Below are 27,368 nucleotides of genomic sequence, written 5' to 3'. Positions count from 1 at the left end.
CCGAGTGACAGCACAGGCGGTGGGCGCGTCCTGCTGGAAGGGCCCCACGCGGTGGCCCTGTGAAGAATGCAGGCAGGCGAGGGATCCTATCCACACAGCGAAAGCGAGTGTCGACACAGGAAGGCTTTAAAGCACATTTTAAACTATCTCTTGGGTGGATACGAAACTTCCGTTGAGATGCAACCCAGAATGGGCAAGGCGAAGCAATGACAAACAAGAGCGAGAGAGAGGCTCCGTCTTATGCATCTCTGTTGTCTCTGGGGCTGGCTGGGGGTGCGGACCACAGAGCACACCTGGGGCAGGCTGCCCGCTGGCTCTGATGCGGCTCCAGAGACCCACCCCCCTTCTATGTTGCAGATGAGAGAAGACACCACCACATAAGCTGGGAGTTTCACTACTACCAGTGAGCCGCCAATAGTCTCATTTTTAGGTGGAAAAAAGATGCTGAGGAATAAATCGATGGACTGAATTTTGAACAAAAAAAAATAAACAACAGGTGGGTGTCTGGAAACGGAGCGCAGGCCCGCGAGCCAGCACAGGACACACCTCGCAACTGCCAGAAGAAATTCTGAAATTCAGCATGCGGCTGTCCAAATCCAACCTGATAACAAAACAGAAAACTGTCCACCCCATTCTCCGTGTGACATCTGTTGCCATTTGCTAATCGCATAAAGACTAGAGCACAATTGGGTTTCGATAGATTTTCTACAAACGCTCGCTCCCAGATGGCACGAGATGCTGTCAGAATCGTCCCCGTGTGGCTGCGTCTCAACGTCGAAAACCTCTGGCTCCCAGGAGAATGCTCATGCGGATCCTCTCGCACCTCCAAAACCGCTCTGTGTCAGGGTTTCCTTCTAACAGTTCATCTCAAAGCTGGGCTCTGGGGACCCGGGATCCTTGTCGCTCTTGGCCCAGACACAGCGTTGCTGGAGGCCTGTTTTTGCTTCGGACAGACGTGTTCAGAGTTTGGCTTCAGAACAACAAGTGCGTGACTGCCCCAACCCCCAGAGAGAAAAACCTGAAACATTCTTACCGTATCGATTCCATCAAGCCCTTCCTAATGACAGCCCTGCGTTTCCTTCTCCTTCCAGCAAAATGAGTACCTCCCGTTGAGAGCGCCAGGTAAACAGAGCCAAGGTTCACTGTCCCCGTTCTCCGAAGTTTGTTTTTATAAACATTCCCCCTGTCCCCCAAGCCCCCAACTGCAATGGCACAATGGACCCATTGTTCAGCAGGTCCTTGACTTCCAAAGGACAATAGATTGTTTGGCCCTTAGCCCCCCCACGAAACCCAGAGCCAAATTAGTTTTAATAAAAAAGTCTCTTCCTGGTTAAGGGAAGTACAGGAGTAAAAACTAAACAACAACAACAAAAAAAGTGAGCCTGCGTGGCGTAGATTTCTAAGCTCAGATTGTACAGAAGTGGCGGGATGCCACTGCTCCTCTCGTCCAGGGGCAGAGGTGAAGGGGTCTGCTCTGCAGTTGTGCAAGGAGGTCATCTTAAGGACCGCAAAGGAAACGTCCCAGCTGGAATGCTCGTCCCATCCGCAGGGAGAAACAAAGCAGAACAACCGCGAAACGCACAGAAAATCCCTTCTCAGGGCGTCAGGGAAGGGGTCCACCTTCCCCTTTCCAGGCAGACGGGGAGGACCGCAGCGGTCCTCAGGAAGCCGGCAGCGCAGAAGAAAACACACTGAAGCGTCAGTGGAGAAGCCCCTTTTCCAGAACCTTCCAAAGAGCAGGTGGGCTTCTTTTTAAACGTACGAACACAGCCGAGGGCAGCCCCCACGTGCCCCGGGAGGAAAGTCCCTCCCCTGCAGCTCAGGCCCTGCCCCAGAAGGAGGAAGCGTGTGAATGAGGAAACCACACGGACACGGAGGAAAGGGAAGCTGCGGCACTTTCAAAAGTCTAACGGTTGCATGCCGCTCTCACAATTCCTTGAGCCCCCACCCCACCCTCCCGCGGGCAAACCTCCCTCAGCAGCATGGCAGTCATCGGGCTGGGGCCCCAGACACTCTGTGTACAGAACGTGGCTGGTGGAGAACGCAGTCCTGGCCAGTGTCCAGCGAGTCACTACAGGATGGGGTGACCCCATACTTCATCGCATGGGGTCAGGTGTGCAGACTGGGGGCCGGCCTTCTTCCCGGACCCCCCCCCCCCGCCACACACACACACACACACATGGCGAGCTGAGCAGACAGCCCTCAGCTCCTTGGCGCTCCTCCCTGACTCCCTTGCAGCCTGGTCGACGTCCCCTGTCCCCACCCTTTGACCTGGCGAGCCTAACATCTAACTATAAACTAAACTGAGAAGGGTTCACAGGGCTTATCTAGGTCAACCCTTGGGGTGCACACCTATGTTAAAGACCTGTGGAAGCCTGCATGCTGTGGAGAGAAACTTTTATGCCACAGTGAAATCCACCACCCCCAGCTTTTTCTGAAAGGGTGAAGAATGGAAAAAGATGGCTGTTTCCATTTCGCTGCTGAGAGATGGTAAGAGTTCACAGTCCTACCACACTCCTGCCTACCAGCCACCCCCACACACGGGAAACGGTTGTGTTGGTTGTTAGTTGTGTCTTCTCAGCAGAGGCTTCTAATCCCGTGTGTGTGTGTGTGCACATACGTGCGTATGTACCTGCGTGTTGCATTATTTTTCTCTTGTCCTGGCCCCCTAAAACTCCGGTGTTACTTTTGCCAAAGGATCCCATTATCGTTGGCCCCACGGAAGCCTGTGAGATAACTCAATACTCTCTCTTACACACACACACAGGCAAGGACTCAGGTGTGCCCTGCTGGCCAACCCCCACAAAACCTCCACCGAAAACTGCTGATAAGGGTAACAGCACCCAAGCGTGGCTGCACGCCCGCGAGCAAGCCAGGCTCACGTCCGCTACTGCAGGAGGACGCCCTGAACGTCTCTTTCCAACTAAAACCCTTCCGCGTCCAGGGCGCCCTTGACCCCTGTTGCCTGAGCCAATGGCGCCCCAGCTCAGCCAGGCCGGCTCCGCCTCCCAGAGCCATCGCGAGACTCAGCGAGAGGAAGGACGAGGCTCGGAGTCCCCAGTCTGACAGCGGCTGCTCCGTTTGCAGATAGTTCCGGTCGCCCCCAGAGTGCAGCGTGTTCTCCAGCGCGGTGCGTCCGGGTGGGACTGGCACCCCCATGAACCCGTGCCTCCATGCCGCTGGACTTGCATCGCGGGTGCGACAGCGCGAAGCAGACACAAGCTGGAAGCAACAGTTTTCGGCAGAATCGGACCCTTCGGTTACGTAGCTCGCAGGAAAAGCACGGAGCGTGGCGTGGGAGCTGCAGTCCTCCCCCCCACTCCTTCCCCGCACGGTCACCCTGCCCCGCCCCCCCCCCGCCCCCCCCACCAAGCAGAGGCCAGAGGAAGCGCTTTCCCCGATGGTCCCACCACAAACGCTTTGCTTCTGCTCTAGACGTGAACCCCACTGCAGGCCAGGCACCATGGCGATGCCGAGGACACAAAAACCAGTCCTGGTGAGGCTGAAAAGCCTTAAAATCCCCTTAAAAAAAAAAAAAAAAAAAAAGGCCCCGGGCGGGCCCAAGATCAAGCTGTGAACACGGTACGAACTAGTACATGCCATGGAGAAGCCACGGGCTCCTTGCTCCGGGGGAGGGGAGGGGAGGAGGGTTGTGGGGACACGGAGCGTCTGAATTAGGAGACGGCAGGGAGTGAGTCCTCATAAACCGGGCAGCACCGACATCTGGCCGCAAGAAATCCAACCCCCGATTTCAGGGTCCGTATTATTACTCAACGACCATAATCCGAGCAATTACGGGAGTCATCGTGGTCCAGCGAGCAAGTTCATTTGAGGACCCCGGCCATGTAGGGAGCACGAACATTTTTTTGGCTGCCTGGAGCAAGCATGTTTATGAAAAACAGGTTAAGTTACTGGCTCCAAATTACTGTTTAATAAAAAAAGCAAACAACAAAAAAAGCTTAAGCTTTTAATATTTTCTTTAAAAAAAAAAACAAAACTGGAACATAATCTCTCCCTGTCAAGAGCACGCATGATTAATGACTTACGTGATATAAGCTTACGTATCTGTGTTACGATTACATGACACTTCCTGACAGCCGATAATTGCCCGAAAGTTTCTTCTGGAACTGATGGCCCCCTTTCCCGCTCCTCTCCCAGTTAAAAAAAAAAAAAAGAAAGAAAGAATGAAAGAAAGAAAGAAAGAAAGAAAGAAAAAAACCTTGTGTAATTCTGGAAAATTTTAGGCTACAATTATCAATGGGCCATTCAGAAACGGGAACTATTGTTGAGTTATTCCCAGGGAATCGTGAAGGTAGTCCCATCAGGACAGAAGCCCTCGCGTCCACAAAGCAGCGGATGCAAACACCGTGCCCCAGCTGCTCGGTGGGAACGAACATCAGGAATGTGTCTGCCCGCAAACCAGCTCTGAGGCTGGGCCACATCAGGCCGCGCAGGCCAACGAAAGCAGAATCCACCCGCTGCGCCCACCTCGTCCTGAGGACCGCCCACCTCGCCCTGAGGACCGCCCACCTCGCCCTGAGGACCGCCCACCCCGCCCTGAGGACCGCCCACCCCGCCCTGAGGACCTCCCACCTCGCCCTGAGGACCAACCACCTCACCCTGAGGACCGCCCACCTCGCCCTGAGGACCTCCCACCTCGCCCTGAGGACCTCCCACCTCACCCTGAGGACCGCCCACCTCGCCCTGAGGACCTCCCACCTCGCCCTGAGGACCGCCCACCTCGCCCTGAGGACCGCCCACCTCGCCCTGAGGACCGCCCACCTCACCCGCACTCTCCCGGACTCGCCGAGAGCCCAAGGGCCAAGGTCAGGAACGGAATGGAAGATGTGGTTGGTATACGGGTCTGCGGCTGAGCTGTTCCAAACCACGAAGGGGCACGCACCCGAAGGCTCCCACTCCAAGGAGGGAGACAGGAGCGAGGCTCCAGAAACCCAGAGGAGAGCCCAGGTGGACGGAAAAGGTTCCCTCCGAGGAGTGAGGCTGCACTTGAGCTCAGAAAGAGGGCGGGCCGACCCTGCCGAAGGGAAGAGAAAGAGCGCCCCAGGCCAGGACACAGCGGCGCCCACTGACGAGACTTCACAGGACAGGCTCCCCCGGCCTCGTCGTCCCCGTGTCAGAGAGCCATCCTAGTTTACGTTCGGCGGGCATTTGATAAGCAGTCAGTCAGTCACAGCTCCACGGAAGCGGCCCTTAAATTCAATTACACTCTGCTTTTCACACTCAGTTATTTTCATAAATAAATTAGTTTCCAATTAAAACAAAACACAACAAGGCACGCGGAGAAAAACGAGGGCATCAGATTTCGCCAAAACACGGTCGTCCAAACACAGCAGTGGTCGGTTCTGGAGGATCTGCTCTCTGGCACGGATGCGTTAAAAAAAAAAAAAAAAACAGCCCTGGCTGGCGTAGCTCAGTGGATTGAGCGCGGGCTGGGAACCAAAGTGTCCCAGGTTCGATTCCCAGCCAGGGTACATTCCTGGGTTGCAGGCCATAACCCCCAGCAACCGCACATTGAAGTTTCTCTCTCTCTCTCTCTCTCTCTCTCTCCCTCCCTTCCCTCTCTAAAAATAAATAAATAAAAAATCTAAAAAAAAAAAAAAAAAACAGTTCGAGTCAACGGATGCCAGTAGGAGAGCCCCCCAGTTTTCAAGGTCATCACTGCTACATAGAAAACGATGCTGAGTCACAGACGGTCCCCGCACAGCGGGAGCCCTCGTGGCCTGCCTCCCCCGGGGCCTGAGAGCTGCGGTGCTCTGCACCTTAGAGCAGCAGTGTGCAGTGCAGGCTCAAGAGAAACGTTACAGATTATTCCCCAGAACGAAGCAACAATGCAGACCGCATCCCCCTGGAGACCCTCATTCAGAAGCAGCTCCTCACTCTATTTTGGCTTGTCAGTGCTTTCTTAAACACACAAAAATAAAACGTTAATTGAGGAGGGGGGGAAGAAAAAAGAAGCTCAAGTTGTTTTGGAAGGTCAATAGCAGCTCGCAGAGCAATTCCATCAAATCGATACTTTGGTTACTGAGCATCTCATTATCCCCGACATGGATATGACGCTCACGGCTTCGGGGAAGAGGGTACATCGGGGGCCCCCCATAGCAGCAACAACAGGGGTCCAGGAAAACCCGGCCTCTCCCCAGACACCGCAAATGTGGTCAAACGGAGCTGGACTTGGTCAGATGACTTTGTTTGAATAAAAGTCTGAATTGGAGATTCTTTTGAAATTTATGAAGTTTTTCTCCCGGTAAGGACTTGGATAATAACAAGAAGCAGTTATCCTAAGGAGCCCCGGGGACCTGTTTTACTGAATAAGGATGATGTGCAATTAGGCCAGCAATTGTCACTAAGTGTTTCCGAGGGCTTGAAGTCTCGCGTTCTCAAGCAGTCCCAATATCAAGTTCACGTGAAGGATCCTGGGGCCCTGCACTGCCTCGGTCAACCCTGTTGTGCGCTGGGAGGTGAAGAGGCACAAGAATAATGAATAGTACATATCAGCTACTTGCTAAAGGAAACAAATTTCAAAATAGGAAACAACGACAACAACAAAAACCCCCGAACACATGCTAAGTAAGTACATTAGGATACATAGGAATTAGAGAAATACTCAGCTCAGGGTTCCTTTACATAGGAGGTCCCAGGCCTGCCTGTGTTTCTTTGTAGATCATTAATTACTTTGCAAAGGAGTTGGGGTACAGAGGCCCCCTGGCCTGAGCACGGGAACTGAAGATCAATGGGAACGTGATTAGAGGGGTTTTAGGAAGTAGGCGTGCTCTTTTCAAAGCATCCCGGCTCCCTTTTTTCTCCCCACGGTTTCCAGAGCCCATTCCATCCCCTTTGAATCCGACTTAGTCAGTACAAGACACGAGACACACAGGCGCGTCCCTTCAGCCGGTCTTGCCTCCCTGTGTAGCCAACAGCCCGGCCACCCTGTGGTCCATCGCAGGGACCGGACCAAGGTGCCGTCCTACACAGCTGGACGAGAGGGCCCTCTGCAGCTCTTTTGAGGATGCGGGCTGGCTGGAGCCGAAACTAACTGGGCATCTCAGCAAAGCTCCCGCCGCCTCTGCTGCAGCTGACAGAGAGCGGTGGACACGTCAGCCCGAGCGTCCAGACTGCGGGGAGAACGTCAGGGCTCACTGAAGGTTGGGCTGTCCGGTCTGCGATGAGTGACCACTCCAAGGGGCACACTTGTCCATGGCGGAATGTTCCAGGGGGCATTTCTCCCACCTGCCTTTCTTTCTCAGATCGCCCCCACTCGCGCCCGAATTCTGGACCCTTGTTGACTGCCCACCGGGAAAACTCCGCACCTTGACTGATGATCAATCAGCATTTACCAGGTGACGCGGGGACGGGAGAAAAAAGGAAAATGCCTTCCCACCCTCCCTCTCCACCACGGCACACGGCAGCAGGAGTCTCTCCTTCCGACGGTAACGAGCCGTTTGCACTGACCACACTGAATCAGCTGCAAGACAGCTGGTTCCAAAGGCCGCTGGCAGGAAAAGGAGAGAGCCTTTTAAACGCGTTCACACTGTTCCGAGTGCCTGGGCGCACGCACCGAGCCCGAGGGTTTCCTAGAACTCCCCCGGGCAGCACCAGCACGAAACCCAGAGGCCGGCGACGGGGCCTCTTTCCCCAGCACCGCCTCTTCAGTTCATTCACGGAAACGCAGCGCCAGCGTTGGGAACGGGGGTCTTCGTGGAACTGCGTGCTGAGGTTTTCATTCACATCCTGTGTGAACAGAGCAGTCACGTGGCGACAGGCAGAGCTCTCCAGGGGGTTCTGAACGTCACCCTGGGCCATGCTGGGTTTCCAGGGACCCTCTGCTCTGAAACTCCAGAGCACAGGTATAGAACGTTAACACGATGTGTGGCTGCCATGTCCGTGTCATCTCTTCTCTGACTTTTTTTGGGGGGGGGGGGGCACTGAAAATGTATCACCAGTCAGCCTCTAGAACACATAAAGGTGTGTTCTCTGGGCTAAAGTCAAATCTTAGTAACACAGCAATTACAGTTTAAGATAAACTATCTCCTTGGTTTGTTTGTTTGTTTGTTTTTAAACAAAGAATATTGAGTGTGATATGGGACGAGAGGATGATCCCAGGCAGCCCTCTGGCCAGCCCTCAGCCCAGAGTCACACCACGGGGGACACGCCACCCCCCGGAGCGGCTCTGGGCACGTGATCGCCTGTTCAGGTGCTCTGGCGCTTCCGAAACATCCCTGTCAGCGGCAAAATACAGCCCTCGCCTCGGTCTTTATCACGCTGGTTGCCAGACAACTGCACAGAGCTGGAGTGGGGAATGTTACAGCAAACACGTCCCTGAAACATTTATAGGTGTCATTGATAAACAATAGGAAATTTAAAAGAGATACAAATGTATTCCTGGAACCTTAAATCTTCCCCCCACCGGGGCCTAGGAACTTGCAGTCTCCGTGCACCTGGCGGGGAAGGAGGAAAACAAATTCCAGAGGAAGTCTGCAGATTTATGCCCTAAATATGTCTTCCTCGAGAATGTTTAACACACTTAAGCCTTAGTCATTCCATACACTTTGAAAACGCTCCGCGACAATAAATTATAGTAGCTGCATCTTTCATTGCAATTCACATAAATATCATTTTGCTTTCAGGAAACCAATTATAGAGTAGTAAATCATTTTTACATTGCTTCCCCCAAATCTTTAATTCAAGTTGCAACATGGACTGGAATCGCAATAAAAATACAGCTTACGCAGTCGATCCTTCAGTCTTCCGTATCCAGCGAGTCCAATCCCAAGGGAGGTGCTGCAGTTTGCTTGCTTTTCGGCTCCTATTGGGGTTAACCCCGTGGATGCATGAGAGTATCCGACGCGACAGATACTTACTGAGTGTCTGCCATTTGCAGGTGTCCAGACTCGGGGAAGGGCTGGGGGATTTCTATCGGGTCCTGGGGGGGTCAAGCGTGGCCACTGTGACCAGCCGCCCTGCACCCTCTCCACACACGGGCCCCTTCACCCCATGGCACTTCCGAGTGGTGGAGGTGATCGCCCCATTTTAAACTATGGGGAGCGACGCTGAGGGTCACAGATACCCCCGGGCGGGGCCCATGGCGGGGGTCTGACCGCCTCCCACCCCCACAGAGCCGACCAATCTCCGGCCCCACTAGGGTGCCTCCCGGGCTCAGCCAAGTGTGTGAAAGTGAAGAACCCAACACCAACACAGTGTATGATGGAGTCTTCCGGGAGGGACTGAAGGCTGCAGATACAACCGAGTACTTAGGGGAAAAAATAATAGACCTCGGCCAAGGAGTGATGGTCAAGGACAGAGAGCAGGAGAGAAACGGCAGCCCGGAGGGAGGAGGCCGGAGAGAAGCCCCGAGGGGAAGAGGTGTGGGCGGAGCATCTGAGCAGAGCCTTCGGGACACACCTGTTGAGTGGCCCATGCCTCAGGGGAGCGGCAGAAGATAAGCCCTGATTGGGGGGTGGCGGGCGGGGGCGGGGCTAAGGCTAATTTCACACCATAAACAACGGGGCAGGAGGGCCATTATGGATCTTTCTGAGCAGGCAAATGTCTCACCCAAAGCAGCAGGTCAGATGAACAAGCCTGGCAGTGGGTACGCCGTTCTAGGGGGGACGGAAGGGGAGGAACGGCTCACAGTGAGGACTCGAACCAGGAGACTAGGAGAGTGGCAGGGATAAACTGGGAGGAACGTCCCTTCCAAGTCCTGCCTTATGAGGATGGGCACCCTGTGGTGCGTGGGGAAGGGGCCATAGACACAGGTGGCCCGGCACCAAGATTTTCCTTCTGCATCCGTGCTCTCCCAGCTGGGCAGCAGCAGGGCTCCCTGGGGCAGCGAGAACATCTAGATGTTCTAGAAAGTCCAGAATGTCCCGAACAGGCTGCAGCTGGCCAGTCGGCTCTGAGCAGTGCCCCCAGGCCCTCTCCCACGGCCTGCACCGGCTCCAAACGCAACCTTCACACTGGACATGAGAAGCACTGCTCTCACTTCAGCTCGAACCACAGTGCTCCCAAGTGACTGAGCGATAACAAAAATCAGTGTGGTCGTATTGCTTTGTGTAGGATGTCTGGCCTTTTCTCTCTCTCTCCTCTCAGGATCCTCCTGAAAGTAGTAGTTAGCCAAGTTGTTTGTTTGCTTGTTTTTACTGATTTTAAGAGAAAGAGGAAGGGAAAGAGAAAAACAGTCATTTGTTGTCCCACTGACTGAAGTATTCACTGGCTGCTTCTTGCATATACCCTGACCAGGGATCGAACCTGCAACCCTGGCGTGTCAGGATGACGCTCTAACCAACTGAGCTACCTGGCCAAGGCTGGTTATGTTTTTGTTTGTTTGTTTGTGTGTTTGTTTGTTTGTTGTAACCAGGACGGCCCACAGTGAGAAGCATTTCCTGGAGAAGCAGAAAAATGTGTGGAGGCTGAGCAGAGACCCCCGTGACAAGAAAGCCAAGAAGGTGCCCCTATTAAAGCTCAGTAAATGCGTTACCTGAAAACCACGGGTCTGTCACCCGGAAAGGTGCCACGGGGCTCAGGGACCAGCCCTGCCCGGCTCACAATCTCAGCTGGACTCCAACCTGACCGTACCCCCTTTTCTCACTCAACGAGACACCGTTGGGGCCCTGCTGGTAGGGCAAAACCAGACAGTGAGCTCTGACCTGCATCCTCATGTTTCTCGAAACCCTGCTACCTTGTGGAGATGTGTGTGCCACGGACAACTTGGCCCGGGGGTCAGCGGCTTCGCCTCTGTTCTTGAGATGTCTGCTACCATCTGGGGTGTGTGGTGTAGGGGTGGGGAAGGGGGCTGGCTAGGGGGTGAGGGGCAGGGGAGGGCTGCTGAAGCCATCGCTCTTGTTCAGGGGGCATTTGGAGTAGCTGCCAGGCATCTGATGCCCACTGACCCCATGGGTGCCCACGGACATCCCTCTATTACTCCACTTCGTTGACACGGCAGCCTCCCCCTTGCTGAGGAACCTTGGGGCCTCCCTGGGCCAAATCGTTTAGAAGAATAAGACAGAGGAAGAGGCGCATCTTAGGTAGTCACCGAGCACCAAAGGTCCTGTGCTTTCCTCGCCCGGTGTGCAGCAGAACCCGAGAACTGAAGGTTCCCCGAAACACCACCGGGCTGCGAGACTTGTCACGCCGCTGGGAACAGGAGTGAAGGTTGCTGCGAAGCCTTGGGCGAGTCTAACTCTGACCGGCCTGCATGAGGAGCCCGACAGTCTGGTTTCCAGCAGGAAAACGACAAAACGGAAACCACATGCAATGCTGTGCCGGGACCTCGTTTAAATCATCCGCACTTCAAACCCCTCCGCCCCCAACACGAGAAAGTTTCTAATCTGGGCAAAGGCTGCCTCTGTCTCTTTCTCTACAATCACTCCCCCTCCTTCACGTCGCCGCATTCTGCCCGTTTCATGTGAACAGCGCGACCATCAGAAGTGGGAACCGTTCCTTTCGGATCTGGAAAACGATGCAGTGTATTCTGATTGGCTTTTCCGTCCTCCATATAGGGAGTTAGCATGGAAGTCGCAAACAGTAGGCAGTTCGAGCACCTCAGTGCAACATTGTTAACTTCGCAGGTTCCACTCAAAGGGAAGAGCTTCCTCGTAGGGTAATGTGTTTCAACCAACTGTCAGGCTCTGCAAACCCAGGCCGGTGAGAAACCCAGTGACTCGCCACCATGAAGTTACACCAACTTCCAGCACCGATGGGTCCAAATGCTTTTTAAACTCTTAAGTTTGGCTCGTTCTCACTGGGACCTTGTCAGACAGAAAGTGCTGTCACTCCAGACCTTGACGACCCTGTGAGGAGTGGGGTGACGTCAGCCAGACACCCAAAGCTGTCCCAGCCCTGCACTGACTTGCTCCCTGCCAGAAACATTGCAGAGAGATGACAGAGCTCACTCGGGAGAGCGATGTCCAGGCCAAGGGCCAAGGGCAAGGCCATGAATCACGCACGATCGCTGCCCTTGGGGGACGCTCGGGGAGGGCCCCGTGTCGGGGCTGCCTCCTCTGTGGGACGCTCACAGAGAACCACATCCCTGTCAGGGCAAAGGGAACTTTCGACCTTTCTGAAAGCCTAGCGTCTCCTTTCTCATCATCTCACGGATGTGCTCTGCCCAGACTCGCCTGCCAATGACTATTTACCATGTACAGAGCAGCTCACGTTTGCCACCTACTCTGCAAACACTCCTGGGCTTCGTGAACGCTTTGTGACTCCACAACAACCCGCTCAGGGGGAGGGTGCCATGCTGGCCTGGGGCTGGAGTCCAGGAGCTCCGTGGATGTAAAGGTGCATGTGTTCATGCCTGTACACCTAGATGCACGTCCTTCCAAGTGCTTAGCTAGCAAGTGATTCCCTCCTGCTCTTTCACACCTCGAGGCTCGGCCACGTGACCCCAGGAAGCCTATCCCGGAAGCTCCTTGCAGACAGCAGTGCAAGCAAATGTGGTTGTCCCGGGGACGGCTTAGGGGTTTGAGGCCAGTTTCGGGATCGCATCAGTCCCACGTCCATCACTAACTAAGGTCAGAGGAGAACACCTCATTTCTCCACCCCACGTTTCATCGTCTGTGGAAGAGAAGTCACATTGAACATAAGAATATCTGGTGCCTTTTAGAGCACGATGCACATCTCACCCCTCTCTTACTCATAAGGAGCTAACGAGCTACCCCTTCCCCCTCGCTCCTTTCCAGTATGGTTATAAACCCAACATCTAGTGACTAACTGGCCACGGTGTCTATGTATTCACGATTGTGTTCTACTCATCAACGTTCATGGTCTACTACATTTATATTCGCCTCGTAAACACTTAGCAAGATGAAATATTGAAGTCCCCAGCCCAAGGTAGATCCGAAGTAGCCAGTTGTAGGGCACAGGGCTAGAGATCGCAATGATGAAAGCAGCGAAAACTAAAACAATATGAGGAATGCACACACACAAAAAAAGAGGGCAATTAGAACAAGCCAGCACAGGATCTCAAATAGCAGCCCCTTGCAGGCCAGTTAAAGTGCACTGCCCTCCTACACCAAAAGCTGCTCAGCACGATCTTGGGGGCTTGAGAGCTCCCTTTAGTGATTTTTGTCTGTTTTCACTTTAAGTATGACCTGTTCTTCTATCTTGTCATTCATCTGTTTAATCCGCTTAGAATTTAGGATTGCCGAGTGATTTTTGCAACAGCATTGACATTGAAAACACACCGGAAGCAACCTGTGTTTATTCTAGTTGTTTACACCAAAACGTAGAGGGAAAAGGTGCATTTAACTTAGAAATACGTGTGTCCATGCCAGGTCATGGCACCGGGGAGGCTCTGCAACCCTCAGAGAGAGGAGCCAGCTGAAATGCCAGAAGGGGGGCTCCCATAACTCAAAGGTACTCACACATCCGAGGTCGGGACTTTATCCCCAACTTGGTGATTTAGTTGCAGTAAAATATCATGCATGCCATTCAGTTAATGTTTTGAGTTTGTTTTGTTTTTGTCTGTTTGTTTTCTCCACACTTAATGTGTACATTGACTTAACTTATAGCTATACAAAGATCTACGACCCTAAACAGTGTATGCCCAGGTCTGTAGTTGCAGGTATTGAAATGCCTCTATACTCAAGTCTTCACAAAGACACCGAGGGGCGGGGAATATCTTCTCCCTTTCAAGGGGGTCTTCATTATCACAGACGAAAAGCACTGCTCTGCCCACCTGGGAGTGTCACCTTATTATCTCCGCAGAAAACACAGTGGCTTCACAGCGATGACCTTAAGCACCGAGAGAAAGCGACACTCCGTGCATTAGGTTCTCCTGAACGCAAGCGACGCGACATCTCCTTCAGAGATCGTTCCTCTGAAAATCACTTTAATTGTGCTGCTTAAAGAAGATGACTCTTTCACCTTCCAGGTAACTCAGTCGTCATTTGCATAATTAAAGCTTTCCCTCGTATTTCTATTCTCGGAGTGTTCCGCTGGCTAGGAGGTGTTTCTGTGACATGGAAGCACCTGTGTGTGTGTCTTTTGCTGAGCAGAGAGAGGAAATCCAGAATCATACACGCATACAAGTGGCTGCAGCGAGCCCCTAGTCAGACGGGGTCGGACTCTGGAGTATCAGCTTGGGGTGTGGAACTCAGTAACGATGAAGAGCAAGTACGGAAGGACATCCAGCTCTAGAAATGAGCGTGGGGGTGGGGGCAGGGATGGGAGGCAGTGTGGGGCAATGATGCAAAGCAAGCATCAAAACATAAGAAAGGCTGGAAGGCTGCTTCCCATCAGCATATATTTTTTAAAGATTTTATTTGTTTATTTTTTTAAAGATTTTATTTATTTTTAGAGAGGGAATGGAGGGAGAAAGAGAGAGAGAGAGAGAGAGAAACATCAATGTGCGATTGCTGGGGGTCATGGCCCACAACCCAGGCATGTACCCTGACTGGGAATCGAACCTGCAATGCTTTGGTTCACAGCCCGTGCTCAATCCACTGAGCTACACCAGCCAGGCACATTTGTTTATTTTTCAGAGAGAGAAAAAGGGAGGGAGAAAGATAGGGAGAGAAGCATCGATGTGAGAGAGAAGCATCGATGGGCTACCTTTGCATGCGCCCCAACTGGGGGCGGAACCTGAAACCCAGACCTGTGCCCTGACCAGGAGTCAAACCAGCAACCTTTTGCTTTGCAAAATGACGCCCAACCCACTGAGCCACACTGGCCAGGGCCTCACACCAGCCTTATGTGCAGTAGGCTATCCCTCCTCTTGCTCCTGGGACCAAAGCTGAGGATGCATTCACTTCTCTGCCCCAAACACCCCAGCCCACAGAGTCGGGCATCACTCTACCCGGAGAGATGCGGTGCCGATGGGACAAGAGGTGAGCCTCCCTCCCTTCTTCCCCCCAGCATCCCCCTACACCCGACCTCTTCCAAAAACATCAAATATTTTCTTCCATAAATAATTGCAATAGGATGCCGTCGCTTTCCCCAAACAAACAATAGCCTGATTGTGCCCCGTCTGCCAGGGGGGCCAGCCCGGCACACACAAAGGCCTGCTTTCACGGGCCGCCCTCTCCCCCTCGCTGCGCGGCAGGGTGGGTCCCGTCCCCTCCTCGTCTCTTCCACAACCTCGCTGCGGCGATTCCATCAGGAGAGGAGCAACAGGAAGCGACCACGGCCACAAGGGAGAGGCACAAAGCCCATGTGAGACAACGGCCATTGTTCCAGCCGGAGATTTCTTTTAAACGTTTGATGACACGTCAACCGGGATCTGAAACCGGGACAAGCTGCGACATGTACGACGTCCCATCCTCATAGCGGTTTCAGAACGAAGGAGAGTCGGAGGGCCTATATGTTTGCACTCATCACATTTCCTGATTTACAAAAAAGTGGGGGAGGGGGAGGTCGTTCCTTTATAAGTGCTGCTTGAAACTACACCCTTTGTGTTTTAAAAACATAAAGCATTAGCCCTGGCCAGGTGGCTCAGTTGGTTGAAGTGTCATCCTATACAGCAAACGTCGCCAGTTCGATTCCCGATCGAGGCCCATGCCTGGGTTGTGGGTTCAATCTCCAGTCGGAGCGCGTATGGGAGGCAACCGATCAATGTTTCTCTCTCACATTAATGCTTTACTTTCTCTCTCTCTCTCAAATGTAAATTGATATGGTTCCTTTCAGAATGTAAGTTTGATTCCCCCTCCCCACCACGTTTTCTGAAGTCTCCGCGCTCAGACGCGGAGAGTAGGCAGGGCCACTGGGCATCCAGTCCCTTGTCCCCATCTTGTTCTCCGTGTGTGACCCTCCCGCCACGTTTTATAACATGGGGCTCCTTGTTGGGCAGGTACGGTGAGACCAGCAGGTGAGGAGGTAAGTGCTACCGAACAGAACACCCCTGATGCATGGATCCCAGGAGGCCATGCCACGCCACACCAAAGATTTAAGAAAATCATTGAAAACCTCTGATTTTTCTCACAGAGTTGCTCACCTATCAGTAGGGTAGAAAGAAATGACCCCTTACACAAGTGGACCATCACTAAGTACTGCTTTCCTCAAGATCAGTCTATCCAAAGAGACTCAAAAGAACCATTTTGACCTTGACCTTTCACCTTAAAGCAGCAGGGCTTGGGTGTGGAAGTGGCGGGGTGGGGAGTGTTACGGGAATGTGTCGCCAACAGCTGCGGGCTGCACGGTCGTCCGGCATCGGGCAGGCTCTGCCACAGGACCGGAGGGACGCGGATGCTGTGCAGACCGCCACCGCAGCCGCTGGCGCCCACAAAGCACGCAGCGGCGAACCCGTGGGAGTCCTGGGGGGGCAAGGACAAACTGCCTCCCGAGCCCTCCACACCTTCCACCGCACGACTGGGTGCCCTGGGCCCCATCCCCCAAGGCTGCGGTGTGCACCAGCCCTCACACACATCACAAAACTGACTCTCATGACCTCCCACAGCCTCTTGTCACTCAGTTCGCCCAAACTTCCCCGAGCTGAGGACCTGCTGGGTCAGCTTGCTGTCCCTCCCAGGAAAGAGCTCCCTGAGCCACGGCCCGCGCTCACCCCGCACGCCCTGACCTCGCCCACCCAGGCCCCGTGGGAGGCGGGGAGGGGGTTTTCGCTGCGTTCACACACTGCACCACCTGGGAACACAGTCTGAGCGTCCAGCGTGGAGGGTGGGAAACCCACAGGGGCCACGTGGCTCCAGGGTCGCTGTGTCCACCGCAGGCACTCACGCAGGGCTGTGTGGGTGGTCCGGGACCTCAGGCAGAGCCTTCGAGCGGCACCGTGCATGGGAAAATGCAGCCGACACACGTTTGCTTCGAGTATCCCTCAAAACCCCGACGCGTCTTCTCTGGGGTTGCGCCCAGCGACTCTGAGACTATTTGCACGGGATTTATAATCTGGTGTCTACTTAGCAGCGTTAGGAAAACACGGAGTTGGGGGGAGGGGGGAACGACAGTTAAAGAGCCTGCAAATTCCCTGCCAGTTCACCGCGGCGGTTGGCGGTTCTTGCCCGGCAGGCCAGGCAAAGCTCCCGATGCCCAGCGCCTTGGCACCGGCCGAGCCGCTCGAGCTGGCAGGGCCTGGGAGGCAGCCGAGCTCACGCTGACGGCGTGGCTCCCCTCCCAGATCCACCGCCCCAGGAGCAGGCCCTTCCAGCTCCCGAGACCCTGAGCAAGTCGGGGCCAAGCTCGGCTGCCCTGCAAGAGGCTAATCCATGCACCTCACGCCCGGAGGTGCTCAGGCTGCCCGGGGTCCTGAAGCGCTGCTGGCCAGGTGGCGAGTCCCTGTGCTGCCCCCCGGACCTGCCAGGGGGCGGTGAGGGTCGGGACACTGTGGGCTGTCCAAGGCCTCGGCCAGAGCCCTGAGACATGTGCCCTTGGCAGACTTGGATGTCCTGCACCAGAGCGACATGGCAGCCCCCCAGCACCTGGAGGGCGTGGGACATCCAGGACAGGTGAGCAGCTGCACTCATGTTAACGACCTCATCAGCCCCTCTGGAATCTGCTTCCCCTGCCCCCGAACAGACTCGGGGCGAAGTTCATGTCGTGCTCAGCACCATGACTCCAGCACCCCAACCTGTGGAGGCCCAGGGTGTGTCTCGCCTGCCCCCCCCCTCCTGTGTTGTTGGTGCCCGCCCCCCCCAGGCCCCACTGCTCTTTTGATGCAAAACCGCCACATTGGCAATGTTGCGAATCAAAGGGAAGTGATTACTCACAATGTAACACTCAGCTAGAAACATGTTTTGAGGGAGATAAACATATTGACAGGAAAAACGGAACTCTTTCAACTTAGATGTTTCAGAAGTAATGAGAGGCTTTGTAGTTGGAGTTACCTAATTTGGTGGCTAACCGATACCCCAATGCCTTGTTATTTTTTACAACTATTTTTAATATTAATAGATCTTGACCCACAACTTCAAACGTACCTTGGACCGACGTCAGCTCCTCACGGGAGTAGCCAGCCGCATGCGCTCTGGTGCCAGGCCGACTCGAACACCCTTCCCGAGCCACGTACATTTCACATCTTTGCATCACCACATCTTTCCCCCCAAAATAAGACCTCAGACACCGGAAACGCACTGTTCCCGGAGAGCTGCTCTAAGACAACGATTCCCACGATGAGACAATGTTGCCAATGAGAGCTTGTGCCTCAAACAGTCTAAGGTTCGCCAATACAACTCTGCAAAAAAGGAAAAAAGCTACCTTTTTTCATGCAGCTGCTATTGTTTCCTCGAAACTTGCCCTGTGTGAAACACAAAGAGACTTTCTTTTGTTTAACCGGAGATCCTAGCAGGAGGACGGAAGAAAGACAGCGCCCACGTTAACGACGACGAGTGTGGAGGTTGAGCAATGTGGGGGGCGGTGCCCACTCCTCGCACAGGTTCAGGTGCGGCTGCCGACTCCTCACATTAACTGAGTCCCTGAAACCACCCAACACAGTGACCCTTCGAGGTGGACAGCACTCTCCGAGCCGTGTCACAGCGGGGGAAACTGAGGCACAGGGCCTGGGGCCCGGCGTGGCAGCATCCACGACGCTAGCCCCTGCCCTCTCGGACGAGGCATTCACACTTAAACTTCCACCGGGAATCTGAATGGAACAAGCTCCGTGCAACCCAAATGCCTCGGGGATCACCAAGGGCGACAGGAACAGCTTGATGTGGCACAGGGGACACCTCTAGAAAGCTGCCGAGGCCATCCGTGGTTCGTCCAGGCAAAGGGCCTTTCGGAGAGATGGAGAGCCCGTCACGGGACGTGGCTCCTCTGCGGGGACACCCAGATGCGCCTGTGTCTGATGCCCTGCTGGGGAGGATCTAAGCTTCAGGGTGCTTTCTGCCGCTAAAAACACGCACGCTGCCTCCAGGCGCTTTCAGTTTGTGAATAGCCTGCTGACGCTACCACCACCAAAGGATTTAGACAAAATTTGTTTAATGTTTACCCCGGATCTGTTTATTGATTTTAGAGAGAGAAGAAGAGAGAGAAAGAGAGAAAGAGAGAAAGAAAGAAAAACACCCACATGAGAGAGAAACATCCATCAGTTGCCTCCTGCATGCGCCCCAACTGGGGATCGAACCTGCAAACTTTTGGTATATGGGACGATGCTCCAACCAACGGAGCCACCCGGCCAGGGCGACTAACAGAGCATTTTATGGGACAGTTGTGACCCAGGCACAAGGCGGTGAGTTTAGAGGGCCTGGGGTGGGGAAAGGGGTGCAAGACAGCTGTGACGTCAGTGCCTACAGAACACATCCCCTGAGGTACCATAAACATTTCAACTCGGAGGATATTCACTATCACGTCTGATGCAGTCAGTGGTGCCCTACAACTCTCCTCGGTATCTGGAGGATGCCGAACGCTGGTACATGCACACCCTGGGCTATTGCTACTGCTGCTACCACTGGACAAGGGGCTTTGCCGGCCACAGCACCGCTCCGGCCTCCAGCATCACTGCCGGCCTCCAGCACATGTGCGCGCAGAAGGACCAGGAAACCAGACGGCCTTGGGAGTCAGCCAATCTCTACACACCGCCGGAACCACTGTGCGAGAATTCCCACGGGAGTTCCACTCACACCTATTAGAAGGTGTTTATTTCCTATGTATTTCCATACATGCCGATGACAGAGAGAGGCTCCTATCATTCAACCAGAACTTTCACTTAACAACATTTTCCTTTTTAGCGCCTATGGAGAGAAACCGATGAAGAGCGGGGGAGGTGGTACTTCAAACCCGGAGACGCAGGCAGAGGCGGAGCCTGAAGACAGGGGACAGTGAGCTGACGCCACACGGGTGTCCCCGAGTCCGTGGGGAGAGGGCAGGTGCGCGCCGGGAGAGACAATTCTACAGAAATGCCAGCTCTGTGGAAAACGAGACACATCCCACCCAAAGCGAAAACCAGCTTCTGGACAGGGTGGGGAGCCAGACCAGCACAAACTGTGGCTGCAGCGGGTGGGAGCGGGGGTCAGGGGTCCCCCTGAATTCCGTTGAACCGGCACATCTAGGAGATTCCCCTGTAAAGCTCCACCAATCGCCCCAGGTTTGGAATCCTGAATCCTCTCAAGTCAAACCTGAAGCAGAAAACCCCCCGGAAAGAAAACATCCTTGGATAGAAGGGGGATTTCAAACTCTGGTGAATGATTAGACTGGATTTCATGCCTGTGAGAAGCTACCAGTTCTTGTAAAAATCCTCTCTGGTTCATGGTTTCCTCAACTAAATGGATTAGCAAGTATTTTCGGAGTGTCTACGATGCTCGTGGCGTTTCCTTCCTAACTCGGGACCTCATTCACACACCGCATGTGATATCGTCTGGAATATCCCCCGCCTTCCAGGGTCTCCAAGCTAAACCAACAGGCCAACTATTTCCTTTCTTTCAAAAAGAAAAGGCATGGCTGTGAACCAAAGCATCGCAGGTTCAATTCCCAGTCAGGGCACATGCCTGGGTTGTAGGCCACAGCCCCTAGCAACCACACATTGACGTTTCTCTCTCTCTCTCTTTCTCCCTCCCTTCCCTCTCTAAAAATAATAATAAAAAAATAAATAAAATATTTTTAAAAAGAGACAGGGATACCTTTAGAAAAAAAGAAAGAAAAGGCATGCCCGTATCTCCCCTCTCACCTGCACCCCCTGAATTTCTCACCACGGTCCCAAACCAGACCTCGAAGTACTGACTTCATACAGTGAACTAGATTACTTTGCAAAAAAACATGGCGTAATAATGCTTCAACGAGCTCCTCCCTGGCACTTGGGAAGTACAGAGAATGTACTTTTTATTCCTCTAAGTAAACAATAATGCAAGAAATACATAACACGGGCTCTTGATTACCGCAGTGTTCTTCCATCACATGAGCCCTGCCTGGTTAGCCCGTGACCGTAGGCTATAAATACATTCCTGAGATGTTACATTTTTAATTACCTTCCAGTCGCTGAATCCAGCTTCAAAAAAAAAAAAAAAAAAAAAAAAAACCAACTCAAAACAAACAAACAGCAGGAAACCACTTTTGCATTGTTTTAGCTACAATTTAAAAATCATTAGCTTGGTGTTAACCTAACATGGAAGCAAACAGTTGCGAAGAGAAGGCAACATATTACATTTAATTTTCATTTTTACGGAGCGCCAGGCGTGCCTGGGAAAACATAGGGAATGGCTCACAGGAGAAAGAAGATGGAAGGACCACAGTTCCTAGGGGGTCTGCCGTGCCTGAGGACCACAAACGTGGACGAGAAAAAGTATAAGGATACACACACTCCATGCATCCGATGGACGAGATTCTTGCCTCTCCACCAGGAGACACTGGCAAGCTGATGCCAGCGTAAAAGCAATCCCATCAGTCCTCTGAGCTCCAGTTACAAAACTCCAGCCTTCTGTTCCACTGAGGGGTAGATCCTCAGCCTACGATCATGTCCTACAGTCCTCGCATACACAGAATCCACCAACTATAAACACACACCGGTGGCTGAGGCCATTTAAGGAAAATCCAAGTCCCCCGTGGTGACAGATTCCAAGGCACCGGGTTTCATAATAGTGCCCTGGGTTAGCAAGAAAATGACAGCAAAGCGCTGTCAATCTGTCACGATTACCACAAAAATTTAAATATCTTGTTCTCCGAGGAGTGTGCTTCCATTACTTGGGAAATCCGCTCAAGCAGGAACTTGTCTCGACGAGGCTCGACGAACACCACGGGCACGCAGACGTCTCTGTGGGCAGGAACGGGGCGCGTTCTCTAGTCCCCAGTCTGCTGCGCCTGTCTTCCTCGGAGCCAAGGTCAAAGCCTGCGTCCACTTTGCTCCACAAAGTTGCTGTCGGCCGAAACAGCGCTGAAGCTCGCCTTGGTGTGCAGAGCCCGGGCCTTGCTCAGGCAACCCTGTCCCCCAAGGCAAATGAAAGGGAAGCAAAAACCGTCCTTGGTCCTGCCTCACCCCTGCTCTCCCATTTCCTGCCCAGCATGCAGACAGAGGAGCCTGCAGCACCTGCCCGGGCTGACACCCCGGTCACACGTACTGCAACGGTTTGGTATTTTTTTTAAGTATATTTTATTGATTATGCTGTTACAGTTTTCCCAATTTTTCCCCCTTTACCTCCCCTCCACCCTGTCCCCCCAACCCTCCAGCATTCCCCACCCCCCCGGCCCCAGTTCATGTCCATGGGCTGTACATATAAGGTCTTTGAGTTCTCTGTTTCCTATACCATTTTGACCTCTCCCTGTCTATTTTATGCTACTTCTTCCCTGTACCTCCTCCCCGCAACCCCACTGAACTCTCTCCATGTGATGTCCATTTCTCTGGTTCTGTTCCTGTTCTGGTTGTTTGCTTAGTTTTTGTCTTCATTGTTTTTCTTTTCTTTTAGATCCACTTGTTGATAATTGTGAGTTTGTTGTCATTTTACTGTTCATGTTTTTTATGTTCTTTTTCTTAGATAAGTCCCTTTAACATTTCATATAATAAGGGCTTGGTGATGATGAAGTAAGTCCTTTAACTTGACCTTATCTGGGAAGCACTTTATCTGCCCTTCCATTCTAAATGAGAGCTTTGCTGGATAGAGCAATCTTGGATGTAGGTCCTTGCCTTGCATGACTTTAAATATTTCCTTCCAGTCCCTTCTTGCCTGTAAGGTTTCTTTTGAGAAACCAGCTGATAGCCTTATGGGAACTCCTTTGTAGGTAACTCTGTCCTTCCCTCTTGTTGCTTTTAAGATTCTCTCCTTATCTTAAATCCTGGCTAATGTAATGACGATGTGCCTTGGTGTGTTCCTCCTTGGGTCCAACTTCTTTGGGGCTTTCTGGGCTTCCTGGACTTCCTAGAAGTCTATTTCCTTCACCAGATTGGGGAAGTTCTCCTTTATTATTTGTTCAAATAAGTTATTAATTTTTTTTCTGTTGTTCTTCTCCTTCTGGCACTCCCATAATTCAGATATGGGAATGTTTCATGTTGTCCCAGAGGCTCCTCAGCCTCTCTTCATGTTTTTGGATTCTTGTTTCTTCTTTCTGTTCCAGTTGGATGTTTATTTCTTCCTTTTGTTCCAAACCATTGATTTGAGTCCTGGTTTCCTTCCTGTCACTGTTAGTTCCCTGAATATTTTGCTTTATTTCAGTTTGGGTATCTTTCATTCATTCTCTCATTTTTCAACCAAGCTCAATCAGTTCTCTGAGCATTTTGATTACCAGGGCTTTAAACTCTCCATCAGATAGGTTGTCTATCTCCTCATTGCTTAGCTCTCTTTCTGAAGTTTTGCTCTGTTCTTTCATTTTGACCCTATTTCTTTGTCTCGGCGCACCTGTTAAGTTGTAAGGGGGGTTTTGTCACGAGTGACCCAGTGACCCAACAGAACACCCCAGCCTCCTAACATCTCTTCACCCCTTCAAGACCGTTTGCTCCGGCTCCTTCTAGGGGGGTCCCTGCTGCTCCTTCTTTGCTCTCTCCCCTCCTTCTCCATCCCTTCTCCTTCCTGAAGCCCCGAAGTCCTCCAAGGGCCTTGGCTGTGGGTCTAGGGCCAGAGTCCTGTCTCTGAACCCGCCTGCCACCCCCGGCTTCAGCTCCCCATGCCTCCTTCTAACCAGAGCCCCGACGGGACCCCAAGGCCAAGGCCGTCTCTGCACCTGGAACCGGCCCGCGCAGGGTGCCTTTCATTCAGCCCCTGGGGATCCTAGAAGAGTGGCACTGTGTCCGCTACTAGCCAGAAAGAAAGACTCGGCAGTCAGGACCCACGATGAGCTGGTTAGATCAAGTCCCCAACGTGCTACCTCTCATACCTGCCTTCCAGGTAAGTTGCCGTGAAATGACCGACAACCCGTCCTGCCTCTCATCTGTGGGAGACAAGCCCAGCTGGCGTTGCCCATGCCAAACACAGCCCAGACGTGGCATCCGGAGTCCAGGAGGGGTCACACCGTGGTGATGTGCCACACAAGAGAGAAACCAGAGCCACACAGGAAGCAATTTTGGTCTGTGACAGGAGCATCTACGCCGGCGCTGGGAAGGGGCGCTTGAGGGTCGTGGCCAGCCCTGTTTATCCAACATCAAAACATGGAGGGCAAAGGAAAGAGGCTCAGGGCACCTGGAGAGTCTCTGTGACATCAGGTGTTAGGTGTCTTAAAGCGCCCGGTTGTTGCTACCTGTGGGTGGGGAGTTTCCTACTTAAAAATTGAAGCAGCCCTGGTTGGTGTGGCTCTGTTGGTTGGAGCATCATCCCATACACCAGAAGGCTGCAGGTTCGATTCCTCGTCAGGGCGCATGCCTAGGCTGTGGGTTCAATCCCCAGTCAGGGCACATACAAAAGGCAACCAAATGAGGTTTCTCACATCGATGTTTCTCTCCATCCCTTCTCTTCCTTCTAAAATCAATAAACATGTCCCTGGGAGAGGATTTAAAAAATTAAAAAACGGAAGCAAAAAAAAAAAAATAAAACCCAACACCTCAGCTTCATCCTCTCTGACTTGACTCTCAGTGTCCACGTGAGGGGACAGATTGCCCCACCTCCGTGACAGCCCCACCTCGGGGCAGAAAGGGCCCCGTGCACACAGCCACGCTGCCTGCCCTGAGTAACTCCCCAGAGCCATGTCCCAGGACACAAACCCAGCACTTCCGGTTTGGGGGATCATTTGAGGGGGGCGTGGTTTGTCGAGGTGCACAGGGTGGGCCCCCTGGCAAGGCCCCGCCCAGGCCTTAAAGTGCTGTTTGTCAGGAAGGCCCTCTGTCTGTCTGTCTGTCTGGGGCTCCCACTGGCAGCTGTCACTGGGCAGCCCCACTCTTGGGGTGTTTGTTTTGACAGAGGCTCACTGATGCCCAGGCAATGCCCACTGCCCTCTTCCTTCGGCCCCCAGCAGGAGCTGCGGCAGGGATGGGGGGGCAGGGCTGTCCCCCAGCTTCAAACTGAGGTTTTGGTGGCCACAGCAATGGGGCTTCCGGTGCCACACACAAGGAGCTGCCCCTGGGAGTGGGGCAGGGCACCGGGGCAGGGAAGCGGGCCCATGGGGAGACCCCGGGTAGCAGCCACTCCCCACCCCCATCAGTGCCCCACCTCAAGAGGCAGAGGGACCCCACCCATCTCCCCTTGGGGGGCATCAGGACAGAGAAGTACCTAAGGCCCCCATGGATGACGACACAGCCTTCTTTTCTCCTCTCCCAGTTCAACTCTCCTATCATCTCCCTCAAATAAATGACCAAACTCTCAAAAAAAATAAATAAATAATGCACACACATGCTTAGTATTCTGATTTACCAACAGGGATACCTGAATCACCAAAACGGAGCAATCTCCCGTGAAAGAAAGCCCAGCGAACGGCTGGGAGTGAATGAATGCATTGCCCAACTGCTGGTGTAACACAAGCCCTCCCCTCCCCCTCCTGGGCCTCATTCATAAAAAGCCAGCTCTGCCCCAGCAGCTGCGGGAACCGGTCTGGGTTTGTGTCGCCTTCTCCAAGACAGAGGGCAAACAATCGAAACAAAGGGACTCCCTGGCATGCCCCGCCGACGGTGCCCCCTGGCCGGACGGTTGCCGGGGCTTCTCCGGGTCTCCTGGTCTGTCACCCAAACAGGCAGAGGGCCCTGTTCAGAGCTGTTTGTCGGTAGCAGTTCTGAGGCTCACGGGCCCAGCCGGTTATTAAAAGAATTCCCATCTGCTGAGTCACACTCTGCATTTTCACCTCCCTGCCATTTAAAAAAAAAAATAAGAAAAAATCAAAATCAAAGGCTCTTCCTTGTTGGTAAAATGGGGGCTGCCGGGTAGCTGGCAATGGCCAAATCGGGGTGTGATGGTGGCCACACGTCTCCAGAAGAGATGGGATTGGTTTCATTGCCCACTTTTTAAGTGATATTACCACACTCGAACTTTGTACAACCAGGCTAGACATCTTAGGTCATGAGGTGCAACTCTGATTCTTAATGCTCCTTTTGAGACGGACAAACCAGGCAAGTTCACAATGGACCTGGTGCGTCCTGGAAAAAGTTCCCCAGGTGCAGGGTCCCTTTCTCCGAGGTTCCTCTCCTATAATCCCGCCTCCCACCGCCACCCCCCAGGCCCAGGGGGGCTGGTTCTCACAAAGGAGCCGTCCTGCAGAAACACATCAATGCAGGAGAGGCTACAGATTTTTTTTTAATAAAGCAGGACTACATTTTTTTAATAAAGCAAAATACATTTTTTAAAAGATTTTTAAAAAGATTTTATTTACTTATTTTTAGAGAGGGAAGGGAGGGAGAAAGAGAGAGAGAGAGAGAGAGAGAGAGAGGGAGAGAAACATCAATGTGTGGCCGCTGGGGGCCGTGGCCTGCAACCCAGGCATGTGCCCTGACTGGGAATCGAACCTGCGACGCTTTGGTTCGCAGCCTGCGCTCACGGATTTTTTTTTTTTTTTTTTTTTTTTTAAGACTCCATACCCTTCTTCAGAACAAGGTCTGAACCCAGGAGCATGTGCTCATTCACCAGGAACGGTTTTAACGCGAGAACTGAACAGGAACGGTGCTTGGAGAAAGCAGCAAGGGGGGCAGCCTCCTTGTGCTCACACCAGGGCTGTCTTCTGGCCCACGGAGATGTAAATTCTCTCTGGAGCCCAAGAGCCCAGAGCGATTAAGTGGCCCCCTCTCAACTCTTGCAAAACCCACATGGGGCTTCAGCCCCTCTTGGGTGGGGAGGGAAGGAAAGAAGTCTGCTCCATGCCCAGATAAGACTGCTGTTACCCCCACCATCCCCTGTAATGGCACCCCGCTCATCGGCGTCGGGAACCGGGGGCTCAGGTTCCTACACGCTCTCCGCCGGGCCCCCGAGACGGGAACAGAACCAACCCTCTGCCCTCCTTCCGTAAACACTCATCCTACCGCACTCTCTCCCCCTGGGCAGCCCCCCCCCCCCCCACCTGCACCCAGGGACCCACAGCCGGAGAAACAGGAAAATAATTTGGAGATGGCAGATGAGTCTTGTGAAATACCCTGCTCTGTGATTAACATCACAATAATGCTCTAACCTCTTCAAAGGCAAAAATGTCAAGATAACAAGCCCCGAGCGAAATAAACAAGCCTTCCAGAGAGCCTGCCAAGCTTTTTAAAGGGATCGCCCTCACCTTCTCGTGGCTGCCGCCTGGAGCCCGAGGTAAGTTGTTGACAAAGATTTTATTTATTTTTAGGGAGAGGGGAAGGGAGGGAAAAAGTGAGAGAGGGGTATCCATCGGTTGCCTTCGTGCGCCCCCCAACCAGGGAGCAAGCCCACACCCTGATGGGGACTCAAACCAGCAACCTTTCGCTTTGCAAGATGGCATCCAACCCACTGAGCCACACCGGCCAGGGTGGTCGTTTTGGTGTTTTAACTTGTCTCGGACCTCTGGCCGTTGTGTGCGGGCTTTTCTGCAGAGAGCTACGGGCCGGTGGGTCTCTGAAGGTTCTGCGGCCGTGACCATGCTTTGCAGGAATGGAAACCTGCCTGTGACCGTTC

General features: G+C 53.2%; 1 protein-coding gene and 1 long non-coding RNA gene across 3 annotated transcripts in view; one reads left to right on the top strand and one right to left on the bottom strand.

The window, feature by feature from the left end:
• The window catches only part of IGF1R (insulin like growth factor 1 receptor), a 221,020-nt gene that overhangs the window by 80,995 nt on the left and 112,657 nt on the right, over positions 1-27,368 (bottom strand). The gene's annotated exons all lie outside the window — the stretch shown is intronic.
• Positions 5,959-27,145, top strand: LOC118497699. Its single transcript, XR_004900221.1, has 3 exons — positions 5,959-8,768; positions 17,327-17,330; positions 27,134-27,145. It is a non-coding gene; the product is annotated as an uncharacterized LOC118497699 (long non-coding RNA).

This window comes from Phyllostomus discolor, chromosome 12 (genome assembly GCF_004126475.2).
Source record: "Phyllostomus discolor isolate MPI-MPIP mPhyDis1 chromosome 12, mPhyDis1.pri.v3, whole genome shotgun sequence".
Lineage (NCBI taxonomy): Eukaryota > Metazoa > Chordata > Mammalia > Chiroptera > Phyllostomidae > Phyllostomus > Phyllostomus discolor.
The sequence above is the reverse complement of the archived record's forward strand: the minus strand, read 5'-3'. Positions and strand labels throughout refer to the sequence as shown.